Source organism: Brienomyrus brachyistius, chromosome 11, assembly GCF_023856365.1.
Source record: "Brienomyrus brachyistius isolate T26 chromosome 11, BBRACH_0.4, whole genome shotgun sequence".
Classification (NCBI taxonomy): Eukaryota; Metazoa; Chordata; class Actinopteri; order Osteoglossiformes; family Mormyridae; genus Brienomyrus; species Brienomyrus brachyistius.
The window spans coordinates 19437145-19454027 of NC_064543.1; the positions used below are offsets into that span (position 1 = coordinate 19437145).

The 16883-nt window shown below is 49.2% G+C and overlaps 1 protein-coding gene across 2 annotated transcripts in view; it reads right to left on the bottom strand.

The window, feature by feature from the left end:
• Positions 1-16883, bottom strand: part of LOC125751460 (teashirt homolog 3-like) — a 37073-nt gene that overhangs the window by 6845 nt on the left and 13345 nt on the right. The window contains exon 2 of one of the 2 annotated variants that reach the window (XM_049030286.1): positions 11131-11241. The exons of the other annotated variant lie outside the window; for it this stretch is intronic. The gene's annotated coding sequence lies outside the window, so the exon portion shown is untranslated. The remainder of the gene's footprint in view (positions 1-11130; positions 11242-16883) is intronic. 2 annotated transcript variants of the gene reach the window in all.

Consider the following 16883-nt stretch of genomic DNA (forward strand, 5'->3'; position numbering starts at 1 on the left):
CAAGATTTTGATGTTTTTAGTTCTTTGACTGCAGTCAGATTTTTATGAAACTGAGGTTATCCTTGTGGGGACCAAAAAAATGTCCTGACAAGGTAAATAGTTATCGGTTTTTAACACATTGTGGGTAAATCTGGACCCCACAATGTAGCAATTACAAAAAGGTGAGCACACACATGCACCACCTGCAAACACGCTTACATGCAAACACATGCTGCATCCTGTTCCCGCAACTCCACGCCTGCTCTTAGGGGCTGCAGCACACTTTCCTCTGCAGGTCGTCTCTGTCGATTAATCTGATGATCAAACGGATCCGGGTGTGTTTTCACACATGTGTGTTTACAGGGGAAAAAGTCTCAGCATGGAGGAAATGGCGTTCTTATTAATTATAGTCAAGCTGCTGTTTATATGGGAATCGCTGCATTCTAACCACTTAAAGACATTGATATTTACTCAGCAGTTTGCGCTTCTTTTACAAAAGGTTACAAATTTTTCGAAAGCATAGCGCACCGGCGTCATATAACGTCACCCAGTACCTTGCAGCTCCTGCGTACCCCCGAGGAGAGCGCTCCCCCCACCGACAGGAAAGCCAGATCCGGCAGGGGTGAGTGTACGTACCGAGGGTACCAGGCCAGTCTGACAACCATATAGATTCCCTCTGTGGTTCCTTTGTCCACTTTAAGCTAAAATTTTTACTTTGCATAAGGTAAGCAATAACGGAAATAATGAGGAGTAATGAAAACCCAAGGCCACGAAGCTTGTTCATAATTTAATTGCGCCCACACCCTGTCGTTATGAGGTGCAGGAGGAAGAAATCTCTGGAAATCTGATGGCGGCCAAGCGCAAATCGCCAGGCATGCTTCACGGGAGCAGTGCTCTCTCTGCACACTTCATCGTCTCCGTTTATTTTAGTCCCACCACCCTCCACTGAAGACAGCAGCTAATTTCTTGATTCCTCCTCTTTTTGTTTCCCACAGAAGTGTCCGTTAGCTGGGTAATTCCTGTGCTGTGACAATAGCAGGCACTCGCGGCTAATGGCACCATGGGCAGCAGGAAAAGACGACCGATACGAACGACAGATAAAACGCCACGTGAGGGACAAGATCATGATGGGGGAACCAGCACAGGGGGAGAACAAAGCCGAAAGCTTGGCGGAGGAAACCCTCTTGTCTGTGCTGTGGCCTTCTCTCCAGATTCAGGGGAGAGAATCCCGGCATCAGATCAGGAAGCCTGATAGTGCACGTGTCACCACGGCCCACGCGGATCACAAGGACCGCACACATGTCCGCACGCGCGCACGGGGACTGCCATCTGCTCGGAATCAGGCAGGACGGCAGCTGTTCAAGGGAACAAAGTCTGATTCAAGGACGTTGGACTCGCCGGGCCCAGACATCCCCCAAAAGATGAGGGGCACAAAGCCGGCTCTCACGCGTGTGCGTGTGTCTTCAGCACGGCACAGTAACAGGCACCGGGAAAGGAACAGTAATGAGAAGTGAAATACAGACGGACGTAAAGAAACGCCCTCGGCATTACAGGCCTGACAAAGGCCGGCATGCGACTAAAACACGGTTTTCAACGCGGTAAGAACGGAGGTGTCGTTTATCCTGCCTGTGTCGCTTCTGCCTGCTCTCTCAACTAACGAGAAGAAGAGAGAGAGGGGTCTGGGGGAGGGTCAGGAGAAAAAAAGCCAAACTCCCGGGGACTGACCTTGCCCTGAACTTGAAGGGACACGCTGGGGGATGCCTCACGCGTGTGTGTTTGTCAGGAGTCAGTTCTGGGCAAAACGACAGACCGGGAGCAATCCCTGCTGCTATCTGGGCCGCGGCCCACCGATGACGGCTGGGTAGCGGGGGCCCGCAAATACACTCAGGCGGTGGGAAAAAGACTGTGATGGGGGGGCGGGGGGTGGGCCCCAGATCTGCGGTCACGTCGGGGGATGTTTCGATGAAGATTCTGGCCGGGTGCCAGACCGCCCTGCCTGAATGGGACCGGAGTCACTGTCTTCTCGCTGAGAACAATATTGTCTTTTTTTCATACCGGTTCTCACAGGAGTGAACTGCAAGCAGGGCTGATCGCGCTGTGCAGGTGCAGTGTTAATTAGAAACGGGGAGGGGGACGCAGTGCAGAGGAAATAACTGCTCAAATAAATAAATAAACAAGCAGCTCCCCGATTCACCGACACCTGGGGCACACGGGATCTGACCTCAGCGCGATTTTTGGGGAGATATCGCCAGCGTATCTTTTGCCGATTAATTTAATACTTGGGTAGAAAAGTGAAAAATCCATTCAATCTGATCACAAGATTTTATCCGTGAAACTGACTCCTCTGTCACATTTGCTGTTGCTGGGTAAATCATGATGTGCATTATTGGTCATACGTGAGCAGAAAAAAGCAACACTTTAAATATGGACTTAAAGGCTAAGTTGCCGACGAAAAGCCTCACTGCATTATCAGGCTGTAAAAATCCAATTACATGTGATTATTCCATTTCGGCGCAATGATCATTATTTTCCAGTCTGTTTTCTGTTTATCTCTTAAATTGTTTTCCAGCATTATTGTTTATTACCTCTACCTCCATCTTACCTTGATTTTGTACGACTCAGCTGTTTGGCTTCCTACCTTAATGTCCCCGTTGTTGTACAGCTAAACACCCTGGCGTGCAACGAGGCGACTATTACACAAAACGCAGTTCTTACTAAATGCCGTTATAACGCCACGCTCCATAAAGGCCTTGTTGTTAAACTGCAATGTTTCAGAGATTATCAGGCTAATTATACCATTAGGATGTAAAAATGCGATTCTAGGTAGCTAGACCTAATCAGACCAAAATCTGTGACCGTGTTCTTTGGTTAATCACTTGAGTGTATCTCTTCAGGTTTGTTGTTATTATTATTAATAATAATAATAATAATAATAATAATAATAATATATATTTATTTTTAAAATAATAAATAGATGAAATTGTTTAATTTTAGATAATTCAATATAAATGTTCCTTTTTGACAATTTCAAAGACCTTAAACTAATTTATATTATTTTAAAAAGTTATATGTAATATATAATGAAGTGATTTTTCCCAAAGGTTTTTGCCCATTTATAAGATTAAAATCTACATTTTTAACTGGCATTACATGCAGTCTAATTTACGCCAAGGCTAATTTACGCTAATCAGAGCAGCTGTCGCACGTTAGTGAGCGGAAGGAGGCGAGGACACGGCGACAGTAAACAGGCTCGCGCGCGGCGCACAAGCATGGCCCCTAAAACAGAACATTAACCATTAAAAAGTCAATGGCATGCCAACGCTCCGCCATAAAAATGCGTGCCTTTAAATCATGCGACGGACACGCGTGTGCTTGTGTGGGCCGCACCAGCGTTTCTGAAAGCAGCCAGGGAGTAAGCAGGACGCACTGAAGACAACCTGGTGCTCGGTCCTGGGTGAAGCTGGGTGCAGGGAGGATGTTTGAGACACGGCCTCGGAAATCTGGGAAACTGCCAACATTTTATGATTTTATGGAGTGTATTTTTTCAGGGGATGTTACTGTAACACAATACACACAGCATATGTAGCCAAACCCAATTCTCTCTCTCTCTCTCTCACACACACACACACACACACACACACAGGTTTGAAATTAAATATTTGTGGGGACTCTCCATTCATTTCTTTGGGAAAACCCTAATCCCAACATGACACCCTTAACCCCTACCCAGCCCTAACCTTAACCATAAGTAACCAAACTAAACATGAGACTTTTGGCATTTTTACTTTTTTGATTGCATTCACAGACCTGAAAAATGGTCCCTACAACGTCAAAAAAAACAGGATTTTATTCTATTGTGGGAACACTTGGTCCTATTCCACACACAAACGAACACAAACACACACACACACACACACACACACATCCTATATATATACACACACACACACAAAAAAAACTTTTATACGCACAATTTTTTCTTATTTGACATTTTTTCTTATTTCAGAATTACCAAAAGTCAGTCTGTGTCAAAATGTGAGCTATAAGAATGACCCATTTAATTTCTTAGTTACCGAGCAAATGAATCAGGGTTCTTAAGCTCAGGCTAGGAGCAGAATGGTGTAGCACGCACACACACACATACGCGTGAGCATGCACACACACACATACGCGTGAGCATGCACACACACCCACACACACACACACACACGCGGCATTTCCTAGACACCAGATGTTTAGTGAGCGCGGCACTGAGGAAATCGCCCAGGAAATTACCGCTCTGCATAACAGGAGCAGGCCTAGCACGCCACACGTAGCTGTTTATAACACAGAGCACACTGTCATCTCTCGAATGAACCTCCTCCACACGCGCGCTAATGCCGTTTAACAAGCAAACGTCTCACCGAACCCCATACAGCAAAACGAAATGTAAATTGTTCATTCTGGAGTCCCAACTGGATCCTAGTCAGCGTACCTGCAAACATTTCACTCTATTAAAGCTGTCAAGTTAAAATATAAGCGCCCGCCGGTTATTATTTTATTAGATTAAGTAAATGAATAAAGTGTGCAAACGAAGTTAAAGCGCCGACTAAACATTTATATAAATAATGTTTTTCTATCCTTAACGCCCTTTTGGTGTTGTTCGAAATATTTAGCTCCTTAAATAAGACGAGGAGGCCGTAGCAGCTTAGCATCTCTATGTGTTACACAAGCAGACGCCCAGTCTGTAACAATCCCAGAAGCCTCCCTGGGGGGGGGGGGGGGCATCAGGCAGCTGTCGTCGACGTGAGCACAGACCTCGGCCTCAGGTACGGCAGTCAGGAGCTGCTTTTGCGTGAGGCTCTGTGTGTGTGCATGCGTGTGTGTGTGTGTGCATGCGCGTGTGTGTGCACACTTCATTACTGCAGTTGTTAGATCTCTCAGCTGAGATGGGTGGTGGTGTCTCGGCATGGGGAGGGGGTAATGGCGGCACTAGAAGCCTCGGCCCATCTCCAGAGTGGTTAGGGCCACTGCCTTCGGTGTGGGAGACTGAGGTTTGGGTCTCACCAAGGCCGTCTCTCCCAGCGGAGCTGCTACGGTATGTTTGGGGGGGGGGGGGGGGTGGTTGACTGGTATTTATAGTGCCGTATGCCTCCTCAAGAACGTTCCTATAAACAAAGTCCTGACAGGGGAGTGGGGGATTTTACCGGCTGGCGGCCCAGTGACGCACACTCCCGCCCGCCCTGTCGGCCCCCTGCCCCAACACGTGATCTGCAAGGAAGCGATCCAGCCATCCATCCGACACGTGAGGAGAGGCCAGCCTCAGTGTGCGCCAAGAGTTCGCTGGAAGCACTGTAGAGAGATCCTGGCCCAGTGCTCATTATCAAACGCACATCCCAGCATGCACCAGTGCCGTGAGTGACGCGCCATTCGCTGATTTTAGCTTGGCGTCCATCTTGACCTCTCGTCTATACCTGAAATCTCTGTAGAAGGGTTTGGAAAGTCAGCCGCCATTCTGTACTTTCACCGGTGACTTCGGGATGTCTGCGCACGGAACGGCACGGAGGGTAATTAACGGGCTATATATAGCGATGAAACTTGCATTAGTCAGCGGTACCTCCGCGAAGGCCGCATCCGCTGCAGTGTGGCGTTTCGGGTGGGTCTGTGGCCGCGAGTAGGCATAGGGCCACCTCAAAAGTTCCGTGAAGATGGGGAGAGGGGGGTGATTTCCCATCCCCCCTCCCCTCAAATCGCAATCACTCCCTCCTTTTAACTTGTCGTTACCGTGACCCGTGTTAATGAAGTTAATTGAATTTGGGATCAATAATGCTTAATTATTGCAATTTGACACGCAGAGACAAACTGGTCTGGTCTGAGGACGTGCGTATGTGAGGGGTGGGGGGTCCCGTGGGGTCGGGGGGGTGTGCAGGGGCTGGGGGGGGGGCACGGCGATCTTCCTGGCGCTCCATCGATCCCAGCGTGATGGCATCGACCCGGGGGCCTGATGAATGGGCCCCACTTTCCCAGCCTACAAGCATACGTTCCAGCAGAGTACTCTAACCCCCCCACAATAGCATTGGGGGCCACGCCTGCCAGCCAGGGGCCACAGAGATGCACGCGGCATATGAAAAAATGGCCGTCCGCGGTAGAGTGGCCAACAGCAGGAGGAGGACGGGAGTCAGCAGCAACGCCCACCGTTGATGTGCGTTAATGGGGAAGAATACGGGGAAGAAAGGCCTGAAGCCTGGATACAGGGTACAGAATAGCCCAAAAATGCTGGCAGTGAGATGGCCGCCTCCTCATGTCAGCCTGTCATTAGCTTCTGCACCCAACAGCCCTACTGTGAATCAATCACCCCCCTCGGATCAACATCTAGGGTATGCATTACCTCTAAAATAACATCTACTCAACCCTTCTGCCTCCCCTCGCCCTCCTCGCTGACCTCCCAATAACCCTTTGGGCAACCCTCAGCTCAAAATAACATCCAGGGCAGCCACTCGACTGCATGACATGACCTTTGCCCTTACAATAACCCTGCTCTCCCAGAGCACGGGACAGGAGCAGGCCGGTGAGCACAGGGCAAGGAGGAAGGCAATGTAAACAGCCACGTATCCTCCACATTGTGGTGTGTACGCAGTGCTGCTACTCCTGCCTAATTTCCTCCTGTAAATGCGCCAGGCATCCGCTGGCTGTTCCCCGTCGATAATATCATTTACATTTATTTTATTTAGCAGACACTTTTGTCCAAAGCGAGGTACATGGGAGACAAATAGCACATTACAAACATTTGACTCTGCATTAAGTGCAGCTAGGCTGGGCTTTCGATGAACGTTCAGGTACAATGTGAGCAATACTGGAGCTACTCGACATCTACTAGACAATGCAAGAACCTAATGATACAATTAACAAGAACCAAATACGATTTCCATTCAATCAGCAGAAAGTGCAACGTTAATGTACCTCAACATACTCAACTAGCGGCAACTAAACCAGGAAACCTAGAGATCTTCAAATCATGAACTGGGCTGTTCTACATGAGGTTCACACATAGAGATGATGTGGCGTGGTCCAGGAGCCCGTGGGTTAGGCGCCCCCTCCCAGCCACCCGGCCATCAGAAATCAGAAATGGACAAGGCAGGAGGACGACTAAAAGGCCCAATAAATGCTCTGACATGGGGCGCTCAGTTTGACTCCCAATCCCCCCCCACGCCTGACACAAATTGTTGTTCGCTCACATGAACAATACTCCTGATTATTCACGAATTAAAAGCTGCAAAAGCCAAATTAATACAAGATTAATTTCCCCGACAATATTGGCTTGTCTTCTGGGAGCGTGACCTGCAACGCAAGAGTGGGAGGAGGTTTCGAGGCTACGAGGATTCCAGTATCTACGGGACGACTTTGAAACGATCAATCGTGGAGTGACGACAGACTTCGTGTGAAGCATTTAGCATTTAACGTGACAGATGAACCAATTTTAATTTCAATTGACAGAATTTACATAATTAAACAGTGATTGATTTCCTTTGTTTTATTTATATTTAATTTATAACTTTTCTGGTGACTGAATGACATTTGTGCGTCAGTGTGAAAAGGTGTCGGGCAGAGCTTCACCGATCGGCTAAAGCATAATGAGACAGGCACACCTCACTGCAGAGCTTTAAGATAACACCCCTAAATCCGACGTTATAACAAATCTGCGAAACAGTCCAATCACACTTTTGCAGATTTTTTTGTCGCCGAGATGTGTCCGAGGTCATGGAGATGTGTCCGTGGTTGGGATCAGAGATGAAGTTGGGTATGATAAAAGCCTGGTAACCTCTAACAAAAAGGCGACAGAGAATTCCAGGGGAGCATCCGTCAACGTCAGCCTCAATCGCGTCAATATGAATGCTCTCGAAGGCAGTGTCTCCCACACAGAGAGAGCACACGCATGCCATTCCTGTGCCGTTTGGCCCCGACGAATCACTGAGCTCGCATCATTACCGTGTTTTCACCACCATCTATCCATGCTATTCACTGGAAAATCATCGCGAGCGTGCAGACAAGCTCAGGAATATAAAGCAGACCTTATAATATCGACTGACGCCTCTGACTTTATCCATACTGATACACTGATCACTGTCAGTGATGAACACTGACATTATATATCATTATGGAGAGCATTTTCACGGCGTTAAATAAAACAAAAACAGTCTCATGTCTTTCTCTCTAACAGGATATTACACCTGACTAAACAGGAGACACTGAAGGATAAAATGCTCATTTGGACACACGTTTAACACTATAGGGAAGCATGGCTGCTTTTTATGAATGGAGGGAAGAGATTGTCCCCAGACCATACATCCAGGGGGGGCGGCGTTACTGATCAGAGGCCAAAGCCAGACCCCAGCAGCCTCTCCCTCGCTCCTTCTCTCTCCTCCTTCCTTCCATATTTCCTGGGCTTGCTCAACAGGACAGTTTTAATGAACACCCCCACAAATACACTCACACGCACATGCACGTCCACTGTCGACACCCGGCAGAGATCTGCACTCCCAGCGGAAGCACAGTAACTGAGCCAGGAACCCCGCAGAAATCGCAAAGACAGCCGATGTCATCTGTGCCAAGGTGGGGGGGGGCACCTACACTTACAGGCTGCCCCCTCATCAAAGCCCGTACCACAGTTCCCCATCTCCAAGTGAAAGACTGGAGTAGAAACCCAAACACACACATACACGTAGTAACTCCACTTTTGACCCATTTCTCTGACCTCGTTGCCTAAACATGCCACAGAGTGCAAAGCCACCTGTCCTTTTTATGAACAGATAGTTCCAGTCCACACGCCCGCCCCTGGAGGTCAAAGGTCGAGCTGTTTACAAGGTGGGGCTTTGGTGGCATCATGCTGAGCAGGTCTTTGCTCCAGTGACCTTTTGGGGCCAGCCTGGTTACCGGGCAACAGAGTCCACCGGCCTGGAGGAGAGCGGCATGCCGTGGCCGTTGGGACGTGCTGTGAGGCCGACACCAAACGGGGAGGTGTTTGAGGCCTCCATGGTGTGGGGGGGCGGGGATTAGCTAGCTGCATGGTCCATGAATGAGCTATGCAGCTTCGGTTATCCACCAGGAAACTGGTTTTGATCATGTTGTGGGGACATTTGGTCCCCACAAGGTAAGGTATACCTGGACACACACACACACACAGAACTCTGCACCCCAAACAATCCTACATCATCCATCACCGGGATAAAACTGCAACTCTGCTTATGTCTGCATCCCTAAACCTGCGTGTTTATATAACAGTATAATATCGTCATTCCCAAAATTAGCCGCTTTGGATGCAGAGAGATGTAAGTGTGAGCCCTCAGGTTCGGGTCATTGGTGCCGCATAGGGAAGATGGGGTGGGGGCGGCATGTGCCTCCTCGCACACCCCCAACGCTGGTGAGCTCCACAGGCCCTGAACGGGGGTGGGGGGAAGTCAGCGTTCCCTGAAACCACCATCTTTGTTACCTCAATGCGGCATTGGATCAGATCAACTGCATTCCTGCGTCGCAGAGGGCAGCCTGAGGGTCACGTGTGTGTGTGGGGGGGGGGAGGGGGCGGGTCCTAGCTCACAGCCAGCCTCTCCACCTCAGATCAAACAACTGGGGGGGCTGCTCTGGCTGGCTCTGTCTCCTCTGATCTCTGCCCGGCCTGCCGCATGAGCCTGGTGAGAGGGGGGGGCATGGAGCAAACCATGCTCAGCAGGGGTCCCCAGCTCATCTCCGCCGTCAGGACCCCCCCCCCCCACGCACCCTCTAACACAAACGTTACGGGCCGAATAATAGCCACTTCCAGCCATAATACGCAATCTTAAGCGTGGGCGCTCAGCTGATTTAGGCCGGCGACAGGCACGTCAGTCAGGCCGTGTGGCGCGGAGGGGGGGCACCCTAATGGGTGAGCGCCGGGCGTCTCGTCCTCTGTGCAAGATTCACCCTGTCGTCGGGGGCCCATTACCCAGCATCCCACACAGATCCTTCCAGACAGGCCTGATGAAAAGACGCCACTTGACCTGGGGGGGGGGGGTGGGCTCCAAATAAACTGACATTATTATTTTACTGTCCTATCATGTAGATGGAGACAATTATGATAATGCAGGGTTTGTCAATGGCAGGCCAGCAAATTGCCAGGTCTCTCGCCAAAAAGGGGAGGATGCCCCCCCCCCCCCACTCTTATCGTCATCTTCGTGGGTCAGTTATTCGCTTTCCCAGAGCAAGCGGGTAATGTAAACATGGCTCTGCGTCCCACTCTGGGTTTTGCGGGTCCGGAGCACCAACCTCAGGCCTACCTGAGCTGGGCTGGGGAGGTCGGACGCCAGGCGATGGGGAAATAGGCCGGGGGGGCTGCCGCCCCTGTGCTTGGCGGTAATAAAACGTCTGAAATCAGTACGGTTTGTAGGAAGAAAAACGGGTGGCAATAAAGCAGCAAAGGAGCTGTGCTGCAAGGCAATTTAGGCTGCAAAACACAAACCATTAAGTTTGTGCATTATCTTTTAATTTAATCTTGAATGATTTATAATCCATCACGCAAGGCTTCAACCATATCCAATTATTCTCTGCGGCTTGATTGACAACAAAGGTGATTTATTTAGCTAATAAAAAGTGATGGGAGCTGAGCTCATACTGAAAATAACCAACTGGACGCAGCCTTTAAAGAGACAAGCACCGTTTTTTTCATGTGGCCACGCTGACGATGTCATTTCCTGCCCACAGATCGAACCCGTCGAACAGCAAAAGGAGCAGAGCCCCCCCTCCCCCCGAATTCACTTAACCAGTTTCCTGTTCAGAACGGAAATGACTCAGGTGATGGTTTGAATCCCACATTTCGGCAGTTGGGATTCTGTGGCTACAGACAGGGAGCCCCCACCCTCCAGGCGATTAAATCATGCTTTAGTTTCATCATGCGTGGCACACGTGTGATCTTAGCGGGCACTTTATCCGTTAATGTTCTGCTCAATCACGCGGTATTAATGGAAAGCAGAGACGCCGCGGTCCCCCCGCTCACGAGCGCATTCCTGGGATGACACGCTGAAATATGAATCTGTTTACAGGGCCAACATGTATGCCGAGCTAATGAGGCTTCAATCCGCGGAATTTAACAGATGTTCTTCCCTAATTCCATAAAAGTCCACTTGCTGGAGGATGCACAATATTTACCAAATGGGCACACAAATCAGCTCCCGGTGCGGGGTGGCGTGCGGGGCGGCACATCCGCGTCCCATCGATCAGCGGCCATCCGACACGGCAGCACAGACGCGCACTTTTGCCCTCCAGGAAAAAAAAGGGGGGAAAAGGATTTTTACAGCCTTTTAATTAGCATTTCATATCGCAGTCAAGCGTCTCCGCTGTGGAATTACCCTGATACCAGAGCGGCTGCTCCTGATGGAGTGAAAGGGCTCTACTGTGTTTCCGCATGGACATACGAGCAGTAGAGCACAGACACACACAGACGCACACAGACACACACAGACACACACAGACACATCCTCACACACTTCGACACACATATGCACAACCAAACATTCACACACACGGGAACACACACACACCAAAGAAGGAAACACACAGCAGTGCGTCTATGACGCACATTTACTTAACGCCTCAAAGGAAATAAAATGACAATAAAAACACCAAGATGAGGAGAATGCTGAAGGCGGGCGTGGAGGGGCCGGGTTATCTCATGTAACTGTTTACCTCCCGTGGTCGCTCCCCCACTGGGAATTAGGAATGGGGTGGTGGGAGGTGTGGGGGGGGTGGTAGGGAGATGAAGAGGTGAATAACAGGCCTGCATCTGGTGAGAGCACGGTGGCACTTTAATGGGCACGTGAGTGGCGGTCTTTCTGGGTAATGGTGCAATCAGGGAGGCTCGCCAGTGGGCTGCCCCCACTGCCGCCCTGCTTGGTACTGCCCTAAAGGATAAGGGGAGGAATGGAAAGGAAGGGAAAAGAGAAGGAAGGGGAGAAGAGGAAAGGGAAGGAAAAAATAAGAAAAAGGTAAGAGACTAAAAGGAGAGGAAACTAAATAAACAGAGAAAAAAAACTAAAATAAAAAGAAAGAAAGGGAATTAGAGGAGGAGAGATGCAGAGCCTTGGGATGGGCACAAGGGTCCCTGCAGACCCCTGGGGGTGGGAGTTGTGATGTGTTTTTCCGTACAGGAGAAACACACAGACACACGCACACAGAAAAACACACACATGGACACACACACGCATGGACAGGCACAGTAATGGACACGCAAGCACAAACACACACGCACACACACACAATGACACACGTAAACACATCGACACACACGCGCATATGCAGAAACAGCAGAGAGACCAGCAGCCTGCAAACAAACGCCGTCTCCCATGCCGTTCCCCGCGATGTCCATCCTCACTCATCCACCACACCCCTTTCTGTTTTCTAAAGGCCCCCCAACCCCTGACCCTAAGCTGGCAGCATCCTCTTGGCAGAACGACTCCCCACTCCTGAGGAAAGGCATTGCCGGCAACCCTGTGCTGCATTCGCAGCCACATCAAAATAAAGCAGGATGGACTCCCCTCCTCACCCCCTGGAACAGGTCACATGACACCCGGGGAGGGGGACGGGGGAACAGTGAAAACGCGTAATACTGACGCTCCCCAGTGCCCGCCTCTCACTTCAGCACAGCGGTTGGAGGGATGGGGGCTACGTGCCGAAACTGAGCACAAAAGGATGTAAACAGGATACGTAATTAAGACACCATTGAGCCGACATCATGACTGCAACATGACAGGGAACACATTCGCATTGATGGGGGGGGCGGGAGAGGAGGGCAGGGACAAACAGAGAGCAGAAAGCCCACCAACCGCGCCACGATCTAGTGCACTCGCTACCGCCACCTACAGGTGAGGCATCTGGGTGAGTTAACCCCCCTTCTTTACGGCGTCTCTGTGTCTCCTGCCACTTTTCCCACAATTCCATTCACTCCATTACCGGATCGGTCGCTCCTTTACACAGTTCTCATTAAATATCTCAATGTGTTAATAGAGACCATTGCTCTCGACCCTCTCTGTTATTCTAGATGTACCTTGCATCATTTCAAAGACAATAATTATTATAAATGTAAGGTGGCATTAAGCATTTAATTTAAAATGATACACAGGGCTGTTCAGGATGCCCCTTCCTGTTCACTGATACATTTCTGAAGGTAGGAAAAGATCGTTCATTTTCATTTACACAAGCCATCATAAGTTAAACATATAAATAACCTGTCAAATGCAGCTTACCTTAATTTGTAATATTGCTAAATAAATTTTACTTGTGGCTGTAAATTCCAAAAGTTATTTAACCTTAACTCACCTGGTTTAAAAAACCTCAACCTTAACTCAGCCGATGAGTAGAAATCTGACTTGTGTGACAGTGTGGTACAGCCAGTCCACAAGCGAGGAGCGTGGCCCCAGACCCCAAACCCCTCCACCCCCCCCCACAATTAAGATCCCTTTTCTGTAGCAACGCACGGCTTGGCCCCCGAATCGGGTCAAACGTTCCTCAGACCTGTGCTTGTACGCTTGTTACATGTTATTAACTTGTTTCCCCATGTGCTCATGACCTAAGCATCTCCTCCAGCTTGTGTTGCATGTGCTGCAGTGTAACACCACACACTAGAGGGGGCGTCATGCTGCATGACGGACAGCAGGAGGGTGACGGATGGCACACACACACTGGAAAAGGTGTAGATAGCTCTTCACTCCCCTTATTCTGTATCATGCATGGGGAGGAGGGGAGGGGAGTGGGCTGTGGTGGGATTTGACTGGCTAATCAAGATTTAGAAAAAAGTGGACGAAATGCAGATGTACATTGGTACATTTATATTATGATTTGATACTCAGAATTATAAAGAAAAAATACAATAATGGCGTATTTATTTCATCTGTGATTTACAGTAACATCAGAACAGTGTGTGTGTGTGTGTATGTGTGTGTGTGTGTGGTGGGGAGTGATCAGATTGCAAAAGCCCAGTTCTGTGGCAGCGTCCCGGACCTGGCATGTGTAAGTGGGAAAGGCTCTTGAGGACGGCCCCTGCGGACCGAAGGCGAGGCTAGAGTCTCTGGCAAGCATAGGGCCGAGTTCGGGTGCTCAGGCAAGCCCCTCCAATTCCAGGTTCCCAGGATCCTCTGGGGCCATTAACCTCCAACCGCAATCGGGAAGCTTATTTTATCGGGAAGGGGGGCCGCAAGAAATATCAGACCCACAGCTGGGAGCAGGCTGTTTACACACACACACACACACACACACACACACACACATAGGAGCGGCTGCACATCCCAACAGCACTTAACCCCGTGAAAAACACCCTCCACAGGCGGTGTGCCGTAACACACCGCGTGCTGGTGGCTGGGCAGGCCGACGTGCACACGACAGGAGCACGCTCAAAACAGCCGACCAGCTAGTCAAAGGGCGGGGGGGGGGGGGGGCAACGTGCCACGTTATAACGACTAACGCTCCGACCGATCCCTGGGGCGACTGGGAGAGACTGAATGATGCAACCACTGTGAGAGGGAAAGAGGATAGAAACAGCGGGACGAACTCCCACCCCCCCAGCCCCCCTGATATTACGCCTGTCTCTGATTCAGAGGAGGTTAGGTACATCTCTCCCAGACGTCGAGACAGCCCCCCAGCACTTTGCTTCCGGAGGGAAGTCTCCAACTACGCGGATCGTAAACGGTGCAGTACTAGGCTTAGGCGTTCCCATGCTCGTGTGTCTGAGAATCTCCTGTCATGAAGGTCCTCTTTTTGCTAGAACAATCAGACTGGAACCTTTCCTCCTAATCTGGGCTTTCCCCTTAACAAAATGGACCGCGCACCCTCCTGCTTTTGTTCTATTGCTTCACTGCGGGTTAGCAGGCCGCCAGAGGCACCCCCGAACGATAAATAAGGGGTAAACGGCGCCGTCGAGCGGGCGCAGGAGATAATGCGGCGGCCGCTATCTGCGCGGACGCAGAGACTTATCTGCATTGTAGAGCGTGGCGGAGCAGACAGGACCCATCACGTGTATTAATGTTCTGCAGGTGTCCGTGTCACGATGGGATGATAACTGTGCGGCGCTGGTCCCATGCGCCCAAAGCTGCCGCAATGTTTTGCTCTCTCACCGGTTGTGCAGTGGGGCAAACGTGTCATTTTTCGTCACGTTGGGATGGCGACGTTGAGGGAGGGGGGCGAGTCTCCGATGCTTTGACCTCCGGAAAGGTGATGTTCTGACCGGCGATCAAACAGATTCTACATAACAATTGTTAAGGTTACAGAAATACCTTAGGCAAACAATTACCTGAATTGTTTTTGGCAATTATTAATTAAAATAAATGTTACATTTTTGCTATATATACAGAAATGCTCAGTGAGACTTATACCACACGCACATAATCAGCTGAATTGTGATTAATATAAGCTGTTGTTTTCTGCAATGTAATAAATTAAATTCATCACAAGGGACAAGGTAAAACTTGTTAAAACTCACAACTAGTAAACGAAACTTGTCAACTGCCGTTTCCGCGTCAACAGCCGGATTAATGTAAATAGATGAATTAATTCAGCCTACGTGTCTGAGGTTGGAAAGCACGATTCTGTCGTGTTGTGGGGGCATGGCGCACAACTGGCTACGTGTCGGTTCACCATGGACGATACAGGTAATTCTATAGCACATGCAAAATTAAAAGATCCAAAATCGATTTGGTTCATTAAGCATGTTTTAGGAAAAGAGAGAACGCAAACAAACCACTTTCATACATTGTCCTGTTAGCATTGCTACAATTACAGTGCTAACCATAATGACGTTTAATACAATTTGGATTTTTCTCCACATTACACAAAAAGGCACAAGTTCTACACTAAAAACATGCACGTTTGACCTCAGGTTCTAAAATAATGCCGTCAATGTCAGGGTCAGCTAGAGCACCAAACTGGGCCTAGAGGTCACTCTGCTTTTCATGTACTGATGACTTCTGATGGTCTATGGATTTTTTTTTTTTATCTGAATCTGATTTGTACATTTAGCTGGAAATTATTACTAAACTGATACATTACGAATGTGACCCGGGATCCAGTGAGCCTCTGAAACAAAATTAAAAGATTGCCTGCTAAGTTACCCAGATGACCCCCAAACAATGTTAGAGCACAGGACAGGAAGATAACCTCAGCACTGCTCCGAATTCGGCACTTCATCATCATAATAATAATAATGATAATTATTATTATTATTATTATTATGATGTCCACCTACTAATGAGTTCCACCATTTCTGGAGCATTTACACTTGGGATTTTCACTAGGGGATGGATGTTCCACACGGGTCCTGAATTTTGGTGAGTGTTACGGGCTATGAACACGATACCCAGCAATGACTTAACATGCTAAGGTGTGCTACAGGCTGTTATGAGTGCCCGGGCTATCACTCGGGATTTTAAAGCCCCTTTCTAACTTCTGTGAGAGTTTCTATTGCTGCAGAGAGATGCCGAGAGATTTGGTAAGAGACCAGATGGGAGATGAAGGAGCACATGTCCCACTCAACACCAACGCACCTTAAATCAGGGTTTCCCAATTCCAATTCTGGAGGGCCAGTCTGCAATTCAGTTTGCAGATTTCCCTGATCAACTGCATCTTAATCAGCTAATTACCAGCTTTAGTGGGTGTGTTTAAGCAGGAAAATTTTCAAACCGTGTTGCCGATTGGCCCTCCAGGACCAGAACTCTAATCCCTGCCTTAAATCGTTCCTTAGTGCCGGGCAATATCCTTAGTGGGCTTTTACGACACAGGGCAGGGTAGGTTCTGGTACCAGCTGCAGACCTGCAAAACACCTCATTTTTATACTTCAGCCTTTTCATGACCTCTGACCGTTCTACCATACTCGCTCCTCTCCCTCCAGCGTTTTACTGGGCCGGGGCAAACACACG